At 34.8% G+C, this 27183-nt stretch overlaps 1 protein-coding gene across 9 annotated transcripts in view; it reads right to left on the bottom strand.

Annotated features, from left to right (window-relative positions):
• Positions 1 to 27183, bottom strand: part of LOC112046593 (protein sickie) — a 292815-nt gene that overhangs the window by 114065 nt on the left and 151567 nt on the right. For 4 of the 9 annotated variants that reach the window (XM_024083280.2, XM_052881319.1, XM_052881320.1 and 1 more), the window contains exon 1: positions 10999 to 11180. The exons of the other annotated variants lie outside the window; for them this stretch is intronic. The gene's annotated coding sequence lies outside the window, so the exon portion shown is untranslated. Of the gene's footprint in view, positions 1 to 10998; positions 11181 to 27183 lie in introns of those variants that run through there. 9 annotated transcript variants of the gene reach the window in all.

Raw genomic sequence — 27183 nt, 5'->3', positions numbered from 1 at the left:
TCACTACCGACTGCGCCACGCGGCCGTCAAAGTACTTACGTACTATTAAGTACTTTATAGTACGTAATACTTAATAGTAACATGCAATAGTAAAACTATTTTATACTATAATATAACTATAACGTACTCATCAGCAAAACGAGTCCCAATCTTCGGTAATAGTACGATATGTATCGATTATTTCGTGTGAACTATTGTTGAGGCGAGGGAACAGAATCTTGGGGTGGCGACCCCAACTCCCCCTAAAAACAGCGCACCAAAAGTACACATTCAACTTTTTTGTCCTACTAACGTTTTAAACTGTCATAAACATTTCATTTCTTTGACGATAAAAAGCTCGTGGTTTAGTAAAGAAAATATTTGGATGTAATAAACGTGACACGCAAGTGTATGTGAAGCGGTTTTATTGTTTAGCGTGATTACTTGCTCTTAACCGATATCGTGAACTTGTGTTCGTTGTGATATGTGAAAATAAACAAGTAACAACAAAAAAAAAAACAAAAATCGATTCAAACTAATGTTATGAATGTGTTAAACACCAGCTCGATTGTTTGTTTGTGTATATTATAACTCAACCGCTTTTATTTTTTTTTATAATTCTCTACAAGTTATCCCTTGACTACAATCCCACCTGATGGTAAGTGATGATGCAATCTAAGATGGAAGCGGGCTAACTTGTTAAGAGTAGGATGAAATCCACACTCCTTTTAGTTTCTACACGACATCGTACCGGAACGCTAATCGCTTGGCGGTACGTCTTTGTCGGTAGGGTGGTAACTAGCCACGGCCGAAGCCTCCCACCAGCCAGACCTGGACCAATTAAGAAAACCTCAATCGGCCCAGCCGGGGATCGACCCCAGGACCTCTGTCTTGTTAATCCACAGCGCATACCACTGCGCCACGGGGGCCTAAAATTGGCCATACAGGTATATTATTCTAGTGATGAATTTATAATCAGATTCGCCCCAACAATCGTAGAACTCTCGCAGGATTTTTAAAAAACCACGCAGACATTAATTGTATCAACAACATATACCTACCTAGTAGGAATTAATGATTTAATGATTTTGTTGGCTCTGTGATCTATGGTAACTAATATAAGTACGGTAACTAATATAATATATTCGTAACTTACACTAAGAGCACTCATCATCATTATCAACACATATTCGGCTCACTGCTGAGCTTGAGTCTCCTCTGAGAACGAGAGCGGTTAGACAATAAAACATACATACTTACACAATAACTTTCGCCTTTATAGTATTAGTGTGATTGCTATTCGTAACCTTCATTCTTGTAAAAACGATTAGGGCGTGCATTCCGAGAATATCCTTAAATTTTATTTGTCAAAGTATATATATAAAACGCTTCAATTGAATATCTGGATGCAGCAGTGCCTTTGCGTTTTGCACCCACGTTCTTACATCTGAAACTGGTTTAGTTGCGATCATGGCCTGCTTAACATGTCCAGTAACAATTTAGCGAAATCGCAAATTCCTATCAGGAGCTAACGTTCTGCGTGGTATTGTAAAGAAAATCCCATTTACCTATTTAAAAGAACCATTGGCTAGTTCTTATAATTATATATTAATATGTATATAATAAGTGTAAAAAGAAATGTACCTGAATCAAAAACTTTGGCCGAATTTTTATGAAATTTTATAAGTAACTAGCTGACGCCGTGCGGTTTCACCCGCGTGGTTCCCATTTCCGTAAGAATACGGGGATAAAATATAGCCTATAGCCTTCCTCGATAAATGGGCTATCTAACACTGAAAGAATTTTTCAAATCGGACCAGTAGTTTCTGAGATTAGCGCGTTTAATCAAACAAACAAACAAACTCTTCAGCTTTATAATATTAGTATAGATAACCATAATAATGGCCCAATTTCTCACATTTGATTCAGATAAGATTTAATTTGATGAAAAAATTAAGTTAATTGAAATGCTAAATTCGTAGTAAATTACAAGACAATTTATTATATTTTAGTGTATAAAAACTGTATGCTACAACAAAACAAAATGTCATGGACTGCGTTTTAGAAACGAATGAAATGCAATATAATTAAGGATGCCAACTGCTATCTTTTGAAAATGCTTGCAAACTGGACACAGTCATATCCGGCAGACGTAAAAAAGTTTCTTACAGGAGTTGTGAAAGCCTTTTCGAATGAGCCTTGTGAGTTTCAGTTTAAAAGACGAAGCTCTATGGCGTTCTCAATGGACACGAGCAAATATGGCAGCTTTATGCAAAAACAAACACGGAGAAAGGGAATGCAAACCTAGAAAGCGCTAAAATGTTTTAAACGTTTTTCACAATTATTATAATTTCTCAGGTATTATATTCTGTTCGTTTGTTTATTCTTTGTAAGTGTTTACAGAAAAACACGCAGAACTATTCGGAACTTTAATGCGTAGGTACTTGACGAAACTCTACGTATAAAAGGCTTTCTTTTTATTTAAGCGCCGTGATTTAAACGTAATAATTAAATACATTGTTTCAGTGAATAAACAATTTTGACATAATCATCGTCAGTCTATTTTCATGGTTCAATACAGGACCAGGCTCTTAAAGGCAATAAAACTTAGAGCTTAGACCCACCACGCCGCCTGACGCGTCTAATATTAACAATAACCACGATAAACTACCTAAATACCTATTGTTAAATGGTGATAAACTAAAAAACTTGGCTGAGTTTGTAGTGATCTCTTTTCGTACCAAGGTGCGCTTGAACCCTCGTAGCTTTAATTTTAAGTTTTTGACTACTTATGAGCACTCGTAATATTATTACCTGACGTTACGAAAGTCTAAACTAAGCCTAATTGATATAAATAAATTTTGACATTTAGGCACGAGGTACAACACCACCAAATACCAAAAACTGTTTTCTGAGAATTTCGTCGACTAAATATATCCGAATACGACCCAAGACTGACTGACTGACTGACTGATTACTGCCCGACCCAAGACTTGATCTCAGGATATCATGATATGAAGCAGCGTAAACTAACCACTGAACCTACAAGGAAGGAAATTCGGGCATCTATCCTGATTATCCCCATATGAGTAACAAATTAACGATAGCATGATACAGTTTCAATAGCATATTAACACTTCGCAGTAATCACAAATTAAACTGCGTCAAACATTTCTTTGAACTACAAAAGATAATCTATACCTACTAATATTATAAAGCTGAAGAATTTGTTTGTTTGTTTGATTGAACGCGCTAATCTCACGAACTATTGGTCCGATATGAAAAATTCTTTCAGTGTTAGATAGCCCATTTATCGAGGAAGGATATAGGCTATATATTATTCTCGTATTCCTACGGGAACGGGAACCACGCGGGTGAAACCGCGCGGCGTCAGCTAATATATAATTCTTCTAAATACTCGTACAATGAACCTAATGAGTTACTTGACAGCGTTCGATAAGTCGACTATACAAAGTCTATGTTTATTTTCTTTATTATTAACTTGTGATAAGCGTATCAGCTGTAGTGTTAATTATTCTTCATAGTTACCTTATAAGGATATTTAAATGATTCTTGTTTTTAAAATTAATCCTGCTAATACCTATTATAAAAGCGAAAGTTTGTATGGATGTTTTGATGTATGTTTGGATGTTTGTTACTCTTTAACGCCGCTACTACTGAAGCAGTTTGGCTAAAATTTGGAATGGATTTTACTCTGGATAAACACATAGGCTACTTTTTATCCCGAAAAAAAATCCATGGTTTCCCGAGATTTGCGAAAACTGATAATTTTAATGATATGAATGTTTGTTACTCTTTCACGGCTCGACTACTTAACCGAATTAGCTGTAATTTGGTATTGAGATATAATTATATCATGGATTAACACATAAGCTACTTTTATACCAGAAAAATCCATGGTTACCGAGGGATTTGTGAAACACTAATTTCCACGCGGACGAAGTCGCGGGCGTCCGCTAGTTCATTATATAAATAAAATCTGTGATTTCAAAATAACTATGTTTTTTAAGTGTTATTTACACGCGTTACTAAAACACAACCGAACTTTTAAATTTTGATCTGTTTGTTCCGCAGTGTCGTAGTTCAGAGGGAAGATAAAATCTATAAAAAAAAAACAAAAAACCGACTTAATAATAAAATGCAATAATGGCTACAAGGTCTAGAAAGTAAAAATTAACATCGTACCTATTGATTGGTTTGAAGGCGGAATTCGATTTACTTATTTTCATTATTTATTTTCATTTATAAGATCGTATAGCTTTTATTATACTTAGTCGGATTTGTAGTGTCGTGGTGTACTTGTCTGATCTTATCTAAGACATACATTGCGTCGATATGTGATACCACAACCAGTATTATATTACCACCACACAATATATCACAATAGTGAAAGGCTGTCGATTATTATTGATAAAGATTAGGGACTATCTGTTAGTCCAATGGTTAGCCTATGTAACTTCACTAGTTGCCGAGTTCGAGTCGTGGGTCGCGCTATGATTCCTTTTTGTTTTCTTTTTTTTATGATTGTGTAAATGCCGTAGGCTCCTTATTGGGACCTCAGCGGCGTCACTGGGGTGTTTGGGCGAGCGCAGAAGCATCGCCTGATGAACGCAGAAGCAGAGAAGATGGGCGGAATAACTCACTAAGGGCGTCTCCTCTGAGAGAGCTCGGAAAGGGTGTTTGGCTTTAATGTGTCAGTCTGGGCGCCTCCGAGATCGCGAGTTAAAAAGCCCACGTCTGGGTGACTTTAGATATCGAGGACCTCTGTCGGTGAAGACGCTGTGTAGCTTATGTTTGTGTTCGGGCTATGAACTACTTACCTTTAAGTTTCTTCTAAGAACTTTCAGTAACAATTTGGGAGATGACGGTGTTAGTCCATGTTTCGGAGAGAACATTAAGCCATTTGCACCGTCCATTATCAATAACTGATAACGATCATAAAATAAATTATTAAACAAAAACCCGACTGCTTAAGCATAATTAACTGAAAAGAGAAAAACAAGTATCGCAATATCTATATAAAATTCTAACTTCTTCTTCATTTGCCCCCGCCAAACCTACCCCCCATCTCTTTTTCATTCACGTACGCCATTTTGAAAATCTATATAGTCTATGTCACTATCACAGTTCAGCACAAGTCTCCTCTCAGAATGAGAGGGATTAAGCCAATAGTCCGCCACGCTGACCCAATGCGGATTGGCATTGGAGACACGTGATATTTAATTTCTTAAAATGCACATAACTGAAAAGTTGCAGGTATAAGCCCCGGACCGGATTCGAACCTACGCCCTTTGAAATCGAAGGCAGATTTCACATCCACTGGGCTACCACGTCCACCTATATTTCATTAAATCTGAGGTACATACCCACCATCACATGCTGAACAATGCCATCGACTAATTATAAAAATGATAAATCTATACAACTTGTAAGATCAATTAATTCCGATCACTTTTTTAACTATCCCTAAATTAATATTTATCAATTTGTAGTTCGTTAGATAAATTATGTAATCGATACAGTAAACTAGCGTTAAGTTAAATCATAAATCGTGAAATGTACTGCAACAAGTTATTACTTATCTGTGTGAGACACTGACAGAGACTATAAATCTCTTAACGATAGCAATCAGTTCGAAACTCATTACAGGTATGGCTGAGACGAAATTGCATAAAATATAGTGTTAGCGGAAGCCTATGACTTTGTCTGCGTAAAATCCAATTTTTCACAAACCCCGCGAGAGCCATAAATTTTCCGCGATAGAAAGTCTATACTAATATTATAAATGCGAAATTAAGTATGTATGTTACCTTTTCACGGCTAAAGCGATCAAGATGAATTTTACTACAATGGTAAATGGGACTTTGAAGCAATACTTAAGGTGCTTTTTGGTTGAAAATTTCTATGAAAAGTCCTTTATTTGTAGGGACAGTTCTAAACAATTGTTCATACATTAAAAAAATGCAAAATATAACGTGATTAAAGAATTTTTAAATTTCTACCCCTAAAGTGGTGAAATAGAGGTTGAAAGTTTACATTGATTTCCACGCGAACGAAGTTGCGGCCGCCCGCTATTTGTTAATAACCTTCCTATATTATGTTGTATAATAAACTTCCATCTATATTATGTTGTTTAATAATCTATCTTATAATCCTTATAATCAAATGGCCATTAAAATCATTGTAGCCATTCCAGAGATTAACCCGGACAAACAGACAGACAAAGCATTTAAAAGTTCTTCTTTAAAATGTTTTGTATGTCTGTTTAAATATATGTCTTGTGTTTGTTTATTATAGTTTAAAACTTCAAGCACTTGGGAATACATAGTTTATTTTAAAATCACAGACAGTCATTTAAATTTTATTTATAAGTATAGATGATGTATTGAATTATTGATGTATAGATACGTAGGTACTAATATAAAATTATAGATAGTCTATGTATAACTTTATTATCTACCTTACCTACTTTTAAGTTGCTACAAACTTAATTAACACTGTTAATAATATCAATGATTCCTTAAACACTGTGAGATTGGATATTTAAACAGAGTTAGCAGACATTTATGATGTACCCTCACTTCTTCGACTGGGGATTATTTCTGGAACGAATAAACAAATGGAAAGTGTCAGCTGGCTATAGTTCGGACGCTGCAGATGTTCATAGGCATCGTTATTAGATTAGCATCAACTGACCCGCTTGCTTTTTTGCCCGCATTTGCTTAAAATAGTACAGTATAGGTACAGTTGCGTCAGCAAATCTCTTTAAAAAAATAATATTTGTCATAACTATTTTTTTAATTTGACCAATATTCGTTCGAAAGACTGTGTTAGGAGTGAGTATGACAATACTTAGTCCAGCGAACAGGGATCGAACCATGACCTCTCAGTGTTTTCTCTGACCAATTTATTTTTTGCTCAATAAATCATTTATTCATTTGTCAAGCTTGTGCGCTTACTTGATCGTCAGGTCGGCTGACATTACGAACAGTATCAGATATTAATAATAATAAATTATCGGCTGGCTTAATCTCACGCAAATAATTTACTAACGAAAACATCTCCGAGCAGCGGCGTTATAAAAAGTTCAACTCCTTACTTAAGAGTGTTTCTCAAAGACAGACACAAAATAACTTAATATTAAATGAAATAATTCCACAGGTGGTCTAGTTCTAAGTTTCTGCATTTAAAGTTGTTTAGTTTCCATTTCTTGCGACAAACTGATAAGCTTAAAGGCATTTTGCAATCCGTGTTCCCAAGTTTATTGTTGTTGCTAGAACTTTGGCGGAGTTGCAACTTTAGTTTAACTACTCTTTTGTTGGGTTCTAGTCAGCTTCACAGCCGGGAGAACTAATCTCATTGTTGAAACGCTCAGACCAATTATTGTATAGGACCTGCCTCGCTAGACGTTACTTTTCTGTCAAAGTATATGATCAACGATCAAATGCGATTAGAGAAACTGTCTCTATAGTATCGATGTAAAATAGTTGTAATCGTGTTCGTCGGTTAAAGAGCTCCGTAAAAATACCTTTATGTGTAATTGAATTGTGTAAAAAACGGGCAAAAATTTCTAGTTTAGTATAAGATATATACCAAATCTAAGCTCGTTTTCTTCAGAAAATGACAGACAATTTTGTTCGTGACTATGAGTGCGATACAGGTCCTTCTATAATTGGTCTGAGTTTCAAAATGTAGAGAGTATGAGAGTATTTTCAAAATGTATCTATACTACAGCCTTTCTTGATGAATACTGTTTACCAACAAACAAATTAAATACGAGGGTATAATTCACACCTAATAATAATTATAATTAACTTGTTCTTAAATTAACGAAAATAAATAAACTTAGAACAATTAGATATGGTTAATATATTTTATATAACAATTTATAAACAAACCATACATAATTTAAAATAAATAAGTTATGAAACGACATACGCTTTGTACCTTCATTTCTAATTTCTTTGTTGGTAAACATTACTCATTAAGCAAGGCTGTAATAGGTAGGTATACTACTTAATATTATAAACGCGAAAGTTTGTATGGATGTTTGTTACTCTTTAACGCCGCAACTACGATTAGGCTGAAATTTGGAATGGAAATAGATTTTACTCTGGATAAACACATAGGCTACTTTTTATCCCGGAAAAATCCATGGTTCCCGAGGGATTTGTGAAAAACTAAATTTCACGGCCTTTGTCCTGCAGTGGACGTCCATCGGCTGATAAGATGATGATGATGATGAAATTTCACGCGGACGAAGTCGCGGGCGTCCATTTTTAATAAAGGTCCGGGTCAATTCAACGTAAATTAATTACACCTATTAAAACCGATTCAATTGTTCATTTACTGTTAATTATTCACATGTTTATTAATTTCAGTATCGTATTAAATCTTAAAATTAGATTTTTTTAACTTATTATTGATTTTTTATTTTTAATAAATTAATTGTACCTCAACTGCTCTACGGTAAACGGATCGGAACACCGGGAGATCATGGATTCGAACCTTTGCTCGCTGGACTATTCTCATACAATCTTTCCGACAAAGTAGAGCGGAATGGGACTTTTAAATATATCCCAAAAGAATTGGCAAATATTATTGTAAAAAAAATGATGTGATTTACACAACCGTTATAGTTTAAGTCCTAATTATCTGTGGTTTAACCACTTTAACAAATGTTTTGATTAATGAATGGATGGAGATCTTTATATTATTTACGTTTTGGTTTTTTACTCTTACTAAGTTAGCCCTTAACTACAATCTCACCTGATGGTAAGTGATGATGCAATCTAAGATGGAAGCGGACAAATTTGTTACTAACTTGTTAGGAATAGAATGAAAATCCACACCTCTCTCGGTTTCTACACGACATCGTACCGGAACGCTAAATTGCTCGGCGGTACTTCTTTATCGGTAGGGCAGTAACTAGCCACGGCCGAAGCCTCTCACAGGACTGATCAGGACCAATTAAGAAAACCTCAATAGGTCCAGCCGGGGATCGAACTCAAGACCTTCGCCTTGTAAATCCACCGCGCATACCACTGCACCACGGACGTCGTCATAAAGCGGTTAACCGACAGAGTTTAGAAATGAGATGAAGATAATTTAAGTTTTAATGAAATGTAGAATGCATTCGCAAGGCGCAAAATGCGATCGTGGGCGTAAGATACCGCACCGATTCTTGCGCCGGTGGATGCAATAAGTAAAACGAGAGTATACCTACAAGCCACCTCGGGGCTCCAACGCTACACAATCGCGAATACTTTACACCAGGGTTTCTCAAAGTTTCGGCTCCACGAACGAAATCCACGAAATTTCCAAGTGACAGCGAACCCCTTACTAACTAATGGAGAAAAAAAAGAAAATAAGGTTTTTATTTGAATAAAAGCTAGCACATAAAGTATTAAAAGAAATGTCTTTGTGATATTAATGTGATGGGTGTGCTTGTTTCTTGTTGCAAATGGATTCAATGTTAGGAGTAGTTTTGGACAATTTTAACCATAATTCTGACTTGGTATCACTCAGTTAAGCTTGTCGCGAACCCCCTGGGGGTTCGCGTACCCCACTTTGAGAAACCTTGCTTTACACCTACGGGCTACGGTCTTGTGTATTGCAAAACGAGCTTTGGTGCTGGTTTGCGTGATATAAATAGACTAACAATAATAAATCTTACAAAACTTACTAAGAAATAGCACTTTAAAGAGAAGTGTACTTATATCTGCGTGTGTGAAGTATGCCAATCCGCATTGGGCCAGCGTGGTGGACTATTGGCCTTACCCCTCTCATTGTGTGAGGAAACTCGAGCTCAGCAGTGAGCCGACATATGGGTTGATAATGATGATGATGATGTACCTATATCAGCCGAGATAGCACAGTGGACCTCTGGACTTTGATTCAGAAGCCATAGGTTCGAATCAGGTCCGTCCTTCGGACATGTATCATCAGCTTTTCAGTTAAATGCATTTTAAGAATATAAATATCACGTTTTTCAAACGGTGAAGGTAAATCATCGTGAAGAACCTGAGAGATTTCTTAATTTTCTACGTGTGTAAAGTCTGCCAATCTACATCGGGCTAGCGTAGTAGACTATTACTAACCCCTCTCATTCTGAGAGGAGACTCGTGTTCAACAGTGAGGCAAATAAGGGTTGTTATTTTTACCTACAAAAAATCCTGAAAATTCGTTCAAGAGCCTAACACATAGACAAATTCACAACTGTATTGCCATTCAGTAAAAATGCATCACTAATTCATTATTAATAGATAGGTATGAGTCGTATGACACGCTTAAAATAACTTAAAACCTTTCATAAAACGATCAAACTTTTTTTTCAGTAACGAAGTTATGAGTTACCGCAGTGTTAAGTGCTCCGAGTAAGTAATGGAAAAATATATTCACAACTCGAAAACATCTTTTAATTAAATATTCAAATTACATTTTTTATATTAGAAAAGGTCGCATCAGAATAAATATCTTAAAAGATTTTATCCTAACGTATCCCATTAAATTTACGACTACCTACTTTACATTAATAGTTATTGCACGTAAATAGCAACTAAGTAGGTACCAGCTAGCTGCATAATTATGTTTCTTTATTTCATTACGTGTAGTATAAAATTTAATAATATAAGAAATAAAAGTCAAGAAAAGTAAGTCCGCGAAGATTTCTAAACACACGTCAAAAAAAACAATAATTAATTATACAATTACCTACCAAAACGTAACGAATAGAAAATCGTTATAAGTTATGACTTGTTTAATGAGTAAAGAGGGTATTTATATAAAACATTTTTGAATACCCTCATTCCTGGATTGTTAAAAAAGTATACACCAATAATAACCTCACTGCTATATATGGAAACAAAGCTTAAAAATAAATAAGAATACTTTAAGGTTTATGTCAAGCGAACAACTTGACGTGAATCACTGCGTAATGTAAACAAAACGACCGGCCACACGAAATTAACTCGAACCGAATTAAAATAAACATCAAACCATCTCTCATTGCGTCCACTTATATGCTTTTCTAGATACGGTTACACTGATATTTATAGAGCACAGTTTGCACATAAACAAAAACTATATCGGTTTGTAACTCGCGAGGCGCTTAGAGTCAAGCGCAGGCCGAGACTCGCGTGCACGCACGATCATTGCGTCCAAGCGACAGTCGACGAAGGGCCTTTTCCCCTTCCGAGTGATCGCGGGATGCAGCGAATGCTAATGCTCAAGCACAGGGTGTAAACAAAAGACTGCGTTCGAAATTCAAATGCAATGGAACTGCGTTATTTGAAAAAAAAATGAACTTCAAGAACTAATTGTGTTTAAGAATGTATTGGTATGTTGAAAAGGTTGTCAAGAGTGTAGGGTTGGATTAGTATGGAGTTAATAAAATGCCGATGAATGAAAACGATAGCAAATTGCGTGAGAGTTTTCTGCAAGACGTAGGTACTAGTAAATCGAGTTATAGAATGAAATGAATATAAAGTTAAACCAGAAAGTAATCAAGTAAGAAAGTTAATTCAAAGATTGTGTGAAACTGCATGTCTTATTATGACATTGGACTGATTTAAAAAATCGAGGTTCTTGAAAAAAACTTTGACTGTTACTAATTTTAGTAGTCAATATTAACCTACTAAAACTATGTGAACTGCTTCATTGAAACTCATCACGAAACGGAATATTAAAAAATTACAATGTTGAGCGAAACGTTCACTCATTTGGCTCCCAACTTTGGTTTGCGATTCAGCGTACGAAAAAAACTTTTTAATTACTGCATTCTACAGTAGCAACATTAATTGGAGTAACTGAACGGGCACGAAAAAAAGTTCGGCGAAAATTGTGATCTCAAAAATGGAGTGACTAAAAAGAGCAATTCTCAACATCCTGTATGATATAAACACTGGTGCCATCTGTGACGGGGAGCCCTTGCATTAGCGGGATGACATTATGCACTACCTTTAGAAGGGTTCGAGGCTTATCTCGTTAAATCAGTCTCCCAGGCTACGGCGAAACAATTTACACTGGAGGGTTTCAGTAAACAACCTCCTGCTGATACAAAGATTTTCTTACTCTTTTTACATGCTTTATGTTTACGTTTGCGGACGAGGGTTCGCAATGTACCGGTAAAGTATGAGGTTAAAAGCAATAATTCTTTTAAAGATAATTTAAAATCATAATTGTTATTTATAATCAATGAAGATCAATTAAATAGCGATCTAATTGTGATCGTACAGATTAATAAATTGTCTTACTTATATATAAAAAAGTAGTTTCAAACAAGTTTATTCAATGAACCATTGAAATTAAAAGTATCTATTTGCAAAATTTTCTACTAAATTAACTCAAGTTAACAGTGACCATTTACTATAGGAAATTATTTCACCTAAAAACTAAAAACTAAACCGAGAATGATAATGGTTTTGTTGACATTAATGTAAACCTTTAAATGTACATAAACGAAAGTTATAAAAATGTACCTAAATGCTGACAAATTACGAGGCATATATTGTTCAAACTAATTAACGTTCAGAAAGTTAGTGCCGCTATTTAAGGAAAAACACAATAGCCACACTCGTTTTCTCATAAATTCAATTTCCGAGAATGAAAAACGTAATTCATTTATTATGAATGGTTACCTCTCGCATAGAAATATAATTTTGTATTGTTGTAAGAGGGTGAGCGAGCAGCGAGCAGTGAGCTCGCCCCATCTTTGCGTCACCATTCATACCTCTCGATAATGACTGCCATTATTCTGAACGAACGGACTGTTTACGATCGAATCATTTATTAAATATGTAATAACTTTTATTATTGGCCCTATTATTAGCCCTATTATTATATATTGCAAACCACTGAACATAGATATCTATGCTACAGTTTATTGCAAACTATAATATACCGGCAAAGACGTACCGCCAAGCGATTTAAACTAACTTTAAGCTAACTTGTAAAGAATAAAAAAAAAAACAAAAAAAAATAACCTCAGCTTACTATCTGAGTATAAAACTAACAGAGAGGTTTACAACATATAATTTAATTACATATTACGAACGTTTATTTTTAAATAATCTATAATCCTTCTATAGGTTAATCAAATTCTAAATATAGAAAATAAAAAAAACCATTTGCCGAGACATGCTCTCAACAAAACAATAACATAATTTCATCATGAAAAACGAATGCAGGCAGCTCAAACCCATTCATTTTGAAGTATAAAAAGGATGATAATCATGATGATGATGATGATGATGATGATGATGATGATGATGATGATGATGATGATGATGATGATGATGACGATGACGATGATGATGATGATGATGATGATGATGATGACGATGACGATGACGATGATAATGATGACGATGATGATGATGATGAAGATGATAAACCATAAACAACCTTTACTTATAATTTCTACTTAAAAGTACTTTCGAATTCTTACTTTAATACAGTAAACATAATTTTACTTAAATTGAAAAGAGAAGTTATTATTGTACTCGGTACAATAGTTTATATTTGTATTTGTATACCCAGTATCCAGTAGGTACGTGGAATGGGGGCGACGTCAGTAAACAAAAGAAGTTAGTTTCAAAGCAGTTGGTGCAGTGCAGATAACAACTGCAGATCTAAAGTACCCGTTCTTAACCTATGCCAACTTTGTAGTGCGATAGAGTGGATAGCAATTATGAATAATTTACCTACCTACTCGTCTGTACATAAATCTTTACATCTACAAGTATAATATGAACGCCATTATTTATTTTTTAAGGTATAATATTATGATAAGTTAAGTTTAAATATTTGTATTTTTAAAAAATGTACCTATTTGACATAAAGATTTTATTTTTATTATTATCTAAACTATAACGTCCGTAGAAACAATCTCTGATATACATAAAAATAAATCTATTCTAAGAGTAAAATTACAACGCACAAAAAATGCAGTAACAGTTAAAAAAAGAAAAATCAAAGATGGTAGCTTGTTAGAAGCCGCAATTAAACTATTTATGGAATATCTAAAACTGTCAGACGAAATATTATAAAAACGCCAGCGTATGAATGTTTGTTAATGTAAGCGATGAACTGAAGTGTCTCCAGAAATAATTCAAAGCTCGTCTTATTAATAAGTGTTTTGTTTGAATCTTAATGTTTCCTAGTAGAACAAAGACTTGACTCAAAATAATTTTAACTTTTATAGGACCAGGGCAAAGGGGCCGGACCAACTATAATTATTTTATAGAATAAAATCTTTGGGCCGGACACAACACAAAGAGGTCATAGGTTTAAATGCCCGCCTGCTTAACTATTGACCACTTTTACAGTATTTCCGACTGATTAGAATAAGAAAAACTGGTCATATTTAAAAGACAAATTATTAATGTTAATAAAAAAATACTAATGCCAGATCGCTTGTAAGACTTTTACTTTGTCATACCTACCAACACAATTTTAACTAAAGAATTACTAATTAATTAGATGAGATAACTAAATACTAATGTCCATGTAGTGCCTAATACAAAAAATATATCTTTCCAATTTCCACGTGTAAACTAAAATAGAAATTTGAAAAAAAAATTAAAAGAAGTACAAGTACGAAACATTAAAATATTATTTACACGGTAAAACTAACCCGGACATTCACAGGAAAGGTTAAAAAGAACCACCATTCTCTATTCACTTGTTAACCGAGATTAAACTATTCGTGGAACGTCTAAAAGTAACTAGTGATTTATTATGAAAACGTTCGAATATGCGTTTCCGAACACGTATTGATGTACACCAAGATTTATTTGGTTGTAGTGCATTCAAACGACGAAATCTTGTAACTTATGGTACGATGGAAAAAAGAAAAATTACATTTTGACGTGATAACGTCTTATAATTCGATGAAACCGGCTGCACACTCGAAAAAAGATGACGTCATGGGTCGTTCCCTCACTCTAGGGTTGCCAATTTTTTTTTTGAAATTAAAATAATACTTACATATAAATGCGAAAGGTCATCACGACATTTTGAAAACCGCTTGGCGTACAAAGTTGAAATTTAGCAGGGAGATAGTTCATAGGTAGCAGACGTACACTAAGAACGGATTTTGCGAGAGGGCCGGATTAAGGAGGTCTGAGCGCGGACGAAGTCGCGGGCGTCCGCTCGTAAAGTATAAGTGAAAAATATTTTATTATAAAAGAAATGAAAATCTAACCATAAATTTAGGATTTTTTACCTACAGTGTCATGTAGCAAAACTTAAATGTCACGGAATTTCCTGTTCCATTTAAGTAAGTGGAAAATGATGGATATGCGATTCACCGTACGAATGTATTGTGATTTATTATTGCTACGCCTCGATTACTTGCTATTTCTTGTACTGAAGTAAAATGATAGATGTATCGAAAAAAAAACAAATTGCGTTATAATACGATCATCAATACACGGTGTCTGTACTTTTTTGTGTGGCGATTATTTCATTCAACCTTTAAAAAAAAGGCTTAGAAACTCCCATTTGTCTTAACTACTTGGGATACACATGTAAAGACTGAAAGATTTTACGTAGTGCATCGGCTCTTAGATTCTATAATATTGTTGTGAATTTATGTGATTGCAATGCACTTTGGTTTTAAAATATGCTACAAGATGTAAATTAGTAACTAAAAAACTCGTCCGAAACTAAAATCATACGTAATTCTGCTGCCTTGCTGTATTTATGTGTTCCAATTTAAAGGATATGGGTGTCGTTGAAACCAGAGGCATATACTTGTAAAATGTTACTAGTAGGCTCAGGTGGTGGACTGGTAAAGGAAAACGCATTGTAAGACGTTTTCTTAACTTATCTGTAGTTTTTTATGAGTGGCGACTGATTCATTTAACCTTTAAAAATAAATCTTAGAAACTCCCATTTGTTTTAACTACTTGAGGCACACAGGAAGACTGAAAGAGTTCACGTAGTGCATCGGCTCAGTCTATAATATTGTTGTGTATTTATGTGATTGTAATGTGCACTTTGGTTTTAAAATACAAGATGTAAATTAGTAATTAAAAAACTCATCCGAAACTAAAATCATACGTAATTCTGATGCATTGCTGCATTTCTGTGTTCCAAATTAAAGGATGTCGTTGAAATCAGAGGCATTTATTAATATGTTACTAGAAGGCTCAGGAGGTGGACTGGCAAAGGAAAACGCATTGTAAGACGTTTTCTTGACTCTCTATGTTGCTCTATTGAAGTCCATGGCTGTTCATTTAACACGTGGGCAATCCGCTTGTTATATCAAGGACTAAGAAAGTAATTTATAAATACAAGCTTTCGAGCATGTGTTTAAGAAGGTTTTACCTGACTGACAGGAAGAGTTATGTACATGTGTGTAATATACTCGTACCAGTTTCATTATATACAAACATTGATATTTACATTCACTTTGTATTATAACATAAGGGCAGAAAATACTGTCCAAGCAATTTAGGCTTATTCCATCAAATTCTATACACTCGATTAGACTTCGTGACGGCAATTTATTTTAGACACAAATCAGGTCATGCCACAGAACATCAAGCACTTAAGCTGCGCTTGCCCAGTGGTCTCCGTAATTTAAAATATACCATTAACCCAATGCATATTCATGAAGCATAGTTGAGTTTGGAGTAGCATTTAGCAAAAAAGGATCATAATGTAAAAACCGCCAACCTACATTAAAGCAGCCTAAATATAAATCTTCTATTATTAAGCTATTCTAAAAGCCAGATTAAGTAAGAAAAAATACAACTTTTAAATCGTCATCGTTGACTAATGTATTGTTTATTGTTACTGTTCCTAATTATAATATAGATCAGGCGCAATATTAAAATTAAAGCTAAAATAATTCCAACGCGCTCTAGTGTGTGAAGAGTACATAACAAACTCAATTAGAATTTTTCCAATATTGTTATTTTTATAACATAAAAACACTGCTGATAAACTTTAATATCAGCTAGTCTTAATAATGCAAGAAATATGCATGTTATTATAAAATTCTATTGTGAATTACTCGAGACAAGAGGGACCCATAACGAGTGTCATAACTTCATTGTGAGGAAAGCTTGTATGCTATTTCATACTAAGTTAAACTTAACTGCATAATAGCAAAGGCTTTGTTCCACTGCAACTTGATAAATTGCTGGAGCCATCACTTCTTGCCGTTTTGTAGCGAATAATTATATACTACGCTTTCACCACACATAGTCTCAAACCAACGCTAACATTAGCAGCCTATTTTAACGGCCTTCTATAAGGCCAGCCCTTCCTACTTATGGGAAAGAGAATATGGATCTGTGACCCACCACAATGCGGGTTGACGATCTTTGAGTGATATTTAACGATCATTTAAATGATAAAAGTCATTCAGCGGGCGATGGAGCGAGATGTGCTTGCAGTTTCTCTGCGTGATCGAATTAGAAATGAACCAAAGGCACTGACAAAGCTCAGCGAGTCGCGAAGCTGAAGTAGCAATGGGCAGGCGACATGGTAGAAGAGCCGTTGGTCGTTGGGGTCCTAAGGTGGAATGGCGATCCCGCACTGGAAAGCGCAGTGTTGATCTTAGCAGTGGACGTCCATCGGCTGATAATGTAATGAATGACTTGAATGATAATGATCAGGATTAACGCAGGATCGATGAAGTCGTCGATGGCCTTGAAGAGTTTCAAGGCCGGAGGTCTAACACCACCAACTTTTCAATTCTGGACCAAGAACTTTAACTGAAAGTTTCTAAGACGTATGAAAAGCTCAGCCCACAGCCCGACCAACCAATGTGGCATTTTACATACATACAAACACACAAAACTCTCGCTCTTTATTTATAATACTTGTAAAAAAAAATCTCTCGAACCTACAAACATTTTTTTCTTTAAAAACAAGAGCGGAATTAACCGAAAGCATTGAACCCATTACGCGTTATTTACGAGGACATAAAGGGCGAACTTTAATAAGTGGGATTCGAACGGGGACCTGCGACTCGTATAGGAAACGCTGACGTTCCTGTCGACCTTTTATGACGAATAAATCATCAAATTACGAGTACGATTCGAGATGTAATATAAGCTCGTAGAAGAAATCCATTTTTTGAGTTCTTTTTCGTATAAAACATACCTGCTCGTAGATAATATAGGTAAATAAAATAAAACCGCCCTTTGGTAACCAATGATTTTTTAATATAATATGAACATTTATTTTAACTTATTTATTAAGTCAATCAAGGTTTACCAGACAACAGACTTTTTGACTTAAATTAATCAATTATTTAGTTACTTCTAATTCCCTTTTAGTCGTATGAACAATTATAACAATCTAATAGCATTATTTTACCATATTCTAGCAATAAATGATATATTTTTTTGGTGTAAAATTTTACATTTCATTTCACTTATTCATTAAGTCCAGGTACTGTTAACAGTCAATAAAATATTGATTTTTTTTGTTACTTCCATTTTACCTAGATCCAATTTTCAGAATAACTGCCGGGCTTTAGGAAAATGGTGGTAATGATATATCGTATTTTTTGAGTTCAAGTGAACTTTGCCTCGAAAAATACGTTAAGCTGTCTATCCCAGTTATTAACATTTGATAGTAATCGCTAAAAATCAAGCATTAGCCTTTTATCTCACCTACTAGAGTGGCATAGTGAGTGTTCGTAAGCTAAGACAAATAAATAAACGTTAATTAAAAAAGCTCGGTTAGTTAATGTCAAGTTAAACATCGGTTAATTTTCTGCAGTGATGTATAAAACAAGGAATGACCTCATGTCGTCTAAAATAAATAGAAGCTCGACGCTAGGAAATGCTGTCATAATAAAGCTTCTTTATGGTACAGGGAAGCAAACAAAGACCTACCGCAAAAAGAAAAGAACCGCAAACAGAGCAAAATAATGTGCGCCAGGCTATATGCAGAGGAAACTACTGAACTGACTTTAGAACTTTTCACATTATTTTCACACTTTTTTATTTAAGTTAAGACCAAACCGCCCCGTCTTTATTTACGAAAGCGATTACGGAATTTAATTTATAAAACTTTTATAATAAGGTATGTAGATATCATAAAATAATATGTATCATAAAAATAACTATTGTTTCTATGTTCATGATTAGGTACGTAGTACAAAAAAAAGGAAAAGAATATAACCGAACATATCATCATCATCATCATTATCAATCCATATTCGGCTCACTGCTGAGCTCGAGTCTCCTCTCAGAATGAGAGAGGTTAGGCCAATAGTCCACCACGCTGGCCCAATGCGGATTGGCAGACTTCACACACGCAGAGAATTAAGAAAATTCTCAGGTGTGCAGGTTTCCTCACAATGTTTTTCCTTCACCGTTTGAGACACGTGATATTTAATTTCTTAAAATGCACACAACTGAAAAGTTGGAGGTGCATGGCCCGGACCGGATTCGAACCCACACCCTGCGGAATCGGAGGCAGAGGTCATATCCACTGGACTATCACGGCTCTACCGAACATATATTCTCTTCCTTTTTGGAAATTAACTGTTAAGTAGTAACTAAAAAATAGTACTTTAAGCGACTTGTAATTTATTGGAAAAGAACTATTTCCTGTAAAATTTTAGGCTTATCTTGGAGAAAAGGGATGAATATTTTACAATCATAAAAAAAACATTCTAAATCATTTGATATACCTACATGCAATTGCTTTTTGTATTATGTTCTAATTTTAATGTGATCCTCGTGTTTTAAATTATTTTTAATTATTTAATATGAGGTGCTTTTGAAAACTTGGAAACTCTTTAATCAAGCCTGCTGGTTGTGTAAGGGGTTTAAAAGTCCCAGTCTCATATAATTTCTCGTGCTTTTGAGTTGCCATTAACGGAATTAGTTTTCCTTCATTTGCCCTACTTTCAAAACCAAGTTTACGTTTTGTACTCATCTCCCTAATTATATTTTGGGCATCAAACGAAATTCTCATCCCCATTCCATCTTTCATCTCTATTTTATCCAATGATGGTGCAGCATTAAGTTAATCATGTCTCAAACTCAAAATCATCGCAGAAAAAATCTTTGATAGCTACAGGTTTTGGGAGCCCGACTTACTACTGTTCATGAGGTCATAAAAATTACGATTATTTGGCCAAATTTAAAAAAAAAAACAAACATTCTTTGGTCTTTGAAAAAAATAAAAGTACTGTTTGTTTATATTGCAGACTCTTCTCAGCAAAACCTGCTGAACCAGTAATTTTTGCAACTTAACGTTCCAAAAGTGCTTCTTTAATCTGTGAGTATTCCTCAATACAGACTTAGGATCGTGTACCCAAGCGAGTTTTGGCATACACCCATAAACTTACAAATTCAGATGCTGCTATTCTTTTTACTGCTTCAAATGTTATGATTCCAAATATTTGGCCATATTGACTTGTGTTTATAATATGGCATAATATAACAACACACTTAATTTGGGTTGTTGATAAAGCAGATCTGCTTTGAACGTTCGTAAACATAAACAATTTTGACATGGGAAAGTGAGTAAGTAGCATGGTGACCGTGTTCCTTTTAAGCAAACACTTAATGCTTTACGATACACACTTTGTATTTGGCTATGTATAAGATTTTAACTCTTAATTTTTGAAGTGTAAACTTGTTCAGCCGCTTTGAGCACTTTTTAGTACGAGTCCAAGATCCCAGGCTGAGTAAAAAGAAATCCCAGGGCCCCAGACAATACTTATTTTCTGAGAAACGAATTAGATGAAAACGAGAGAGCATCACCCTAGAGATTTTTTCAAAATTATTCAAATTAGTTTTTGATAGGTACCTAATTACGTGTTGTTATTATATTTGCAATTAAACCATTCAACATTCTGTCACTGTGTATAATTCTGTATAGTGCTGTGTAGGTATAACTTATAGGTGTGAATATGAATGGATTTAGGGAAAATTTTAATATGTTTCCATAGACTGTGCGTTCTTTGTTATGCAGGTTTTTTCACGATGATTTTCCTTCACCGTTTGAGACACGTGATATTTGAATTCTTAAAATGCACACAACTCAAAAGTTAGAGATACATGCTCCGGACTGTATTCGAAACCACACCTTCCGGATTTGGAAGCAGAGGTCATTCATATTCACTGGGCTATAGCTCCAATTATATAATACATTCAAAATCGTAAAATCATTGTACAACAGCATCTACTTTGGAAGCGTGTTGACAAAATAGATCGGCGTAAATCGCTCCAATCATAAACAGATGCGACACGGTCTGTGTTGGTTTAATACAAACATTTGCTCAAAACTTCGTGTCAGTTGCGGATTTCCGAGCTGCATAGTATCAGGGAATTATAAAATTTTGGAACGTAAATTGAATAAAATGATACCAAGTAAGATTCTTTATAAACAACGTCATTATATTGTACTTACGGTTTATAAAACAGCAAAGATAGCTATGGATTTCTAAAGTTCCGCTAATTGAAAAATAAAACAGTGCGGGCTATTGTGGACATCACTCTTCATTTCATCGATTTTTCTTTTTAACTCTCGGTATTTTTTCTCTTGAAAACCAAGGGGTTATCCACAAACAATACTGTGCCGGTGATACCGGGAGTATATATACAAAACGGACATAGGACATATTATGTGCGTTTTGTACTCCCGGTATTGTTAAAACATATAAGCGAAACCAACGAATAAACAAAAGCACTTTTGAATTATAATTTTATTGGAAGAAATACACATCTACCATGTAACACCAGTAACTAACGCTAAAGAAGCTACGGCACAAAGTTAGAATCTCATTATGTAAATTGCTTAGCGAAGCTTTAATAGCTCGTTTCCTACACTCATATTATTTAGCACGATCTGTAAATATTTATACAGGCCTCGATGTAAGCCGATTAGACGAAAAAACACTAGTAAGCACGTGCGTACCTCGACCTTTCACCAGTATACACTTCCGAGAGTTCAAGAGGACTCAAGTAGCGACGTTAACACCCCATTAGCTGCTTCATGATCAGCTGCCAGCCTTGGATTACCAGGAACATTGGTATTTTTATAGAGACTTATTTGATCATGATCACTTTATCACGGTTTTAAATCAATACATTTAGATTTAGATAAAATTGATATGTCTGTCTGTAATTACAAAGTAACTGTGTTTTCTCAAGTTACCTGTTTATATGTCTGTCTCTCTGTTTGTCCGGGCTAGTCTCTGGAGCGGTTTGACCAATTTTAATGAGACTTTCACTGGTTAGAGAAAAATAAACAATATAAAGGCTACATTTTGTGTCGGGAAAATCCATGGTTTTGCGGGATTTGAGATAAACTGAATTTTACGCGGATGAAATGGCGAGCGTTAGTTATTTAAATATAGATAAGATATACTTAAGTTAAATACATATTAAATTTAATAAATTTTCTTGTGAGGTTAATTAATTTAAAAAGATTTTTGAACTAATTGAAAATTACCCGATAAAACAAATATCCATATATTTCTTCCAGAAAAAAGTATTACAAAATATAATTGATATAAATAAAGACAAATCCGTTATTTTTTTTAATTCATGGCCACTCTATTTCTACCTAATCTGGCCCCTACCCGATAATTGGTTTTTCAAAACATCGCCCCACGTAACTTGAGCCTTATCTCAGCTTATCGCCTGCGAGAGGAAACATGGAGTTCTATATAACTAGATACTTTTTGCGATGTCGTCTGGGGCATAGAAAAAAATATTTTATTAAATTTAGGTAAGCAAAAGTTATTAACATTTTTCTACTGAACCGATTATGAATATACTTTTACCTCTAAAAAGCCACGATATTTTTGAGTGTGATAGACTATATTTTATCCCCATAATCTCACGGGAACAGGAACTACGCGGGTGAATCCGCGGGGCATCGGTTGTAAATAAAGCTATTTGAAGAAGAAGAACTGAATGAATAGGTCTCAAGATACAGTACCTTCCCTAGTGTGCCTCGCTGTGTGCCTAGTGGGAGTTTTCAATGTTTTCATACTGTGACTATCGCGTAAACGTAAACGCGAATCTATATGGATTTGAAAAAGTTGTGCAGTAGTGCCACTAGATGGCGCTGTTTCAACTCCTTAGAAATTCATGTTTAAGTTTACGCGATCGTCACAATATCTGCCACTAGGCACTCTGAAATTGAGCGCTTAAATGCAGTAATGAGAATCATACCACTAACAATCTGACAACATCAAACGAGTCACAAAAGACACTTGTCAAAGGCAGCCCATCAGGCATATTCACTATCATTAACGTATGCTAGTTGACATATAGGTACGAAATTGGGATTCTTTGTAAAAATGTCATCCGGTGCATACTGGACACTGGATATCACACAGTAGGTAAATGACGTTTTGTCAATTGATTTGAAGTTTATTTTAATAAACTGGTAATAAAGACCAAAATAGTGAATAGGCCAGCTGGATCATAGAATTTTGAAATGTACTTACATAAAAAAGCAAGCTCCTTATTTAAATGTTTCATAGGAATAAATGTAATAAGACTATTGATTTAGTATATACCTACCATAATGTCAGTTAATAATTTTGACTCAAAACCGAGAACCTGAATTTTACGTTGAACACAGAATAGTCTGAATTTAACGCTGACGAAGTCAAGAGGTAAATAAAGTATGTTAATAAAATATGATTTTGCTTTGAATAAAGGTGCAGTCAAACAGTTATGGACTTAACTAACAAAAGCTTGATTGATTGCCTCGCTATTGATATATTGTACACCAACGATCAATGCCAAAGAGGTTCTATAAGGAAATGTGCGCTGTGGTATTAAAAACGCCATTAAACTTTCCCTTCGTCATTCAAAGACGTTAAGCAGTTATAGAAACCGGGTATTAACAATTAAATAGGGACTATATTGTAAATTAACCTTTATCGGGTTGGAAGGTCAAACCACCAAGTAAGCAAGAGCTGATTTATTGGTATTGTATCACGCAAATGGAAAACTTGCCGAATTGTTACAATTGGCTATATTAGTACCTACATTTATAAATACATAATATAAGTAGGTATATACAGTTTGTCTCGTAAATAGTAGGATAAAAGTAATCTACAGAATCATCATCATCTCCTTACCCTTATCCCACTTAAGTGGGGTCGGAAAAATATGTCAATCTTTTCCATTCGTCTCTATTACTTGTCAACTCTTCATCCACTCCTTTTACACACATGTCCTCAATCACACCATCTCTTCTTTGGTCTTCCTCTCCTCTTATGTTCTTCCACTTGCACATTCAACATTTTTCTAGTAATATGACTTTCCCCCCTACGCATTACATGTCCATACCTAGCTAACCTTCTACTCCTCAATTTTTCTGTCACTGGCGCCACCTTCAGACTTCCTCTTAAATACTCTAAGTAAAGTACTCTACAGAATTATAGCTGAAATTATCGGGTATGGAGTTACTATAGTCAATGTATATTTTTCATTGACATATACATTTACAGTATATCTACGAGTATACCGAATAAATCGAAATCAGCAAACAAATAAGTTTAAATAAATATTTTGCAAACAAACAAAAATAATTTGCATCTCATATTTATATTTAGGGATCAGGGATGTTTCACAAAACTTGATTGTACAGTTACGTTACCGCATTTTTGTAACGGTAAGGTGAGATGCACATCAATACAATCAAGATAAAATAATTTACGCTATACGAAACTTACTTATACCACCATGTTTATACTGTATAGTATTTAATGTAAATAAAAATAAGTAAAGGGGCGGACTCAACACTGAGAAGTCATGGATTTCTGGAGTATTGATACGTACAGCCTACATGTTTTCTTTTTATTTTCATTATAAAAGATTATAAAAAGGCATGACTGAAAAACTATTTTAAACTTGTGACAGTGATTGCATGAACATTCGTCTGTAATTATGGTCGCTTAAGGCGAATCATAACAACTTTTTAATCAATTAACTTACAACTTTAAATGATATCTTAATTTAGCCTATTCAATCCAAACAAACTAACAAGCAATCAAATATTTCCTCTTTATAATATTAGTATTTATTAAATTAAATGATCATTAAACTTAAGTATTGACATTTATTATTTTTAACCGACTTCCAAAAAGGAGGAGGTTCTACGTTCGGCTGTATGTATGTTTTTTTTTTTTTTTTTATGTATGTCCAGCGATAATTCCGTCATTTTACAGCAGTCACCTTTTGTTTGGGCTTGATTAATTTGTATTGATGAGTACTTTCCACCTATATGGGTTGTGACTGTATTAAGGGTCTGGTGATGAAGACGAGGGACAGTGAAGAGAACTCCTCGACGGTTCACAGTAGCTACCTTGTGTTTGGACTTGATAAATTTGTATTGATGAGAACTTTCCACCTAGATGGATTGTGACTGTATTAAGGGTCTGATGATGAAGACGAGGGACATTGAAGAGAACTCCTCGACGGTTCACAGTAGCTACCTTGTGTTTGGACTTGATAAATTTGTATTGATGAGAACTTTCCACCTAGATGGATTGCGACTGTATTAAGGGTCTGGTGATGAAGACGAAGCACAGTGAAGAGTACTCCTCGACGGCTCACAGTAGCTACCTTGTGTTTGGACTTGATAATTTTGTATTGCTAAGAACTGTTTGTTGGCTTGGCACCGCCTTCAAACTGATCAGAAGGTAGCACATAGGTAGGATGTTATTTTTTGCTTTTTAGTTATTTTTTGAGTTGAAAGTCGGTTGAATTTTTTTTATTAAAATTTTTATTCAACTATTCTATTCTTACGGAAAATAAATAGTATACTGGTACTTATTTAGAATAACAAATTAAAAAAGGACTTAGGGTTTTTTTTTATTTTGCAAAATTAATATTATATCTAACTGGTATTTACACTGGCAAAATACCCTTCAAGCCCAAAACCCAGTTACACGACTTAGTAGCATTGCTATGTGATAATGCACCCCTGGACACGCTTTATCACATCTCTTTATGTCATCTCCTACTAGGTGCTTAAAGTTTCTTTTTCTGTAGGCCTAGGATATCTCGAGATGAAAGAAAGACAAATGTTGACCTACAGCAATAGAGTCGAAAAGATGAAGAATGAATGATGAGAAGATGTCTCTCTTTCTTTGTGTTAGGGCGAAAGAGATGGGTTTGGGGCAACTCTACCGTTATTGGTTGTCAAATGTTTTTTCATCATCACGAGTTGTCGTTGACGCATGCTGCACCTACTGAGCGTGGATATCCCAGCATAGTACGCTTCAATCAGAACAACATTGACGGTAACGGTAAAAAAATAATAAACAACAGCAAATTAATGATACGTGCGAATACATTTACATGATAGCACTCCCCTTAAGATATGTGGTATTTGAGCCCCAGTCGGGTCGGGTCCCTTAGATGGTGCATCCCAGTAAGGAAGGTAGACCCATTGTGAGCGACGGTTGTTCACCCACAAGAACTGGTGGAATTCTAATCGAAAAGGGTCCCCACTTTTGGGAATGCTCTCATTTTTTATTTAAATGTTTTTTTCGATGGGGAATAAATAATGATCTTTATTATTAAATGTACGAATCTATACTAATATAATAAAGCTGAAGAGTTTGTTTGTTTGTTTGTTTGTTTGATTGAACGCGCTAATCTCAGGAACTACTGGTTCGATTTAAAAAATTCTTTCTGTGTTAGATAGCCCATTTATCGAGGAAGGCTATAGACTATATATTATCCCCATATTCCTACGGGAACGGGAACCACGCGGGTAAAACCGCGCGACGTCAGCTAGTTTAGGATATTTATTGAAACTGCATGATTCAAATAATATAAACATGATAGAAACAAATCTACAGTAATGACAGAGCAAAGGTTTGTATTTTTGTACGTATAATAATACTATAAAGCTGAAGAGTTTGTTTGATTGAACGCGCTAATCTCAGAAACTACTTGTCAATGGTTTTATTATGATAAGCTTCGACCAACACATACGAAGCTTTAGTAGCTGTTAAATCATGGGTTGGATACAGATGACTAGGAAAAACCTTGAGACTGCGCCAAACATGAGGAGTTTCCTCGCTCTGGAGCTCTGGCCAGTTCTTTGAGCATTCGAACGCCAATGTTTTTTTTTTAATAGTGACCTTAACTTTTTATAATAGGTCTCTATTCTGGAACGAAATTTTCAATAAGACAGACAAAATCGAAACTCACACTGGAGCTC

This window comes from Bicyclus anynana, chromosome 4 (assembly GCF_947172395.1).
Source record: "Bicyclus anynana chromosome 4, ilBicAnyn1.1, whole genome shotgun sequence".
NCBI lineage: Eukaryota > Metazoa > Arthropoda > Insecta > Lepidoptera > Nymphalidae > Bicyclus > Bicyclus anynana.
Note: the sequence above shows the minus strand (reverse complement) of the source record. Positions and strands in the feature narration are given on the sequence as shown.